The sequence below is a fragment of the Palaemon carinicauda genome, chromosome 8 (genome assembly GCF_036898095.1).
Source record: "Palaemon carinicauda isolate YSFRI2023 chromosome 8, ASM3689809v2, whole genome shotgun sequence".
NCBI lineage: Eukaryota > Metazoa > Arthropoda > Malacostraca > Decapoda > Palaemonidae > Palaemon > Palaemon carinicauda.
In genome coordinates, this window is record NC_090732.1 from 18,348,869 (window position 1) to 18,349,449 (window position 581).

The window sequence follows — 581 nt, forward strand, 5'->3', positions numbered from 1 at the left end:
GTATCTCACGCTAAATCTATACATATAACACTTCAATCAACCGGTTTGAAATGAATTAATATATATATATATATATATATATACATATATATATATATATAGAGAGAGAGAGAGAGAGAGAGAGAGAGAGAGAGAGAGAGAAAAGTTGATTAATGATTATTTACATACTTCTCTTTTGTTTCCACTGGAAAGAAATGTTAGTACTTACATAAAAAAAAAAATATTTAGTAGCATGATCAATGGATAGATAAACATTTTATAAGATATAGCTCGGCAAATGCTTTGGCTTCGGTAAATCTGCTATACATGTAAATAAATCATATTGTCCTTATTAAATAAGGACTAAGATAATATGTCACTGCTCTGCCGTGGTCAAGTTGAGAACTACTTTGACCTTAATTAAATTGTATGATATGCCAATGGACAGGAGTTGTAACCCAGAAATCGAAACTATTCAGATTTTAATTTTGTACATTTAACAAGAGGCCGAAGGATATCGAAAATATATCAAAACCCAATACTTTTATGTCAAAGAATAAAGTCAAACTTCATAGCGAGAAGGTTCTTTTCTTTTAGCTTCC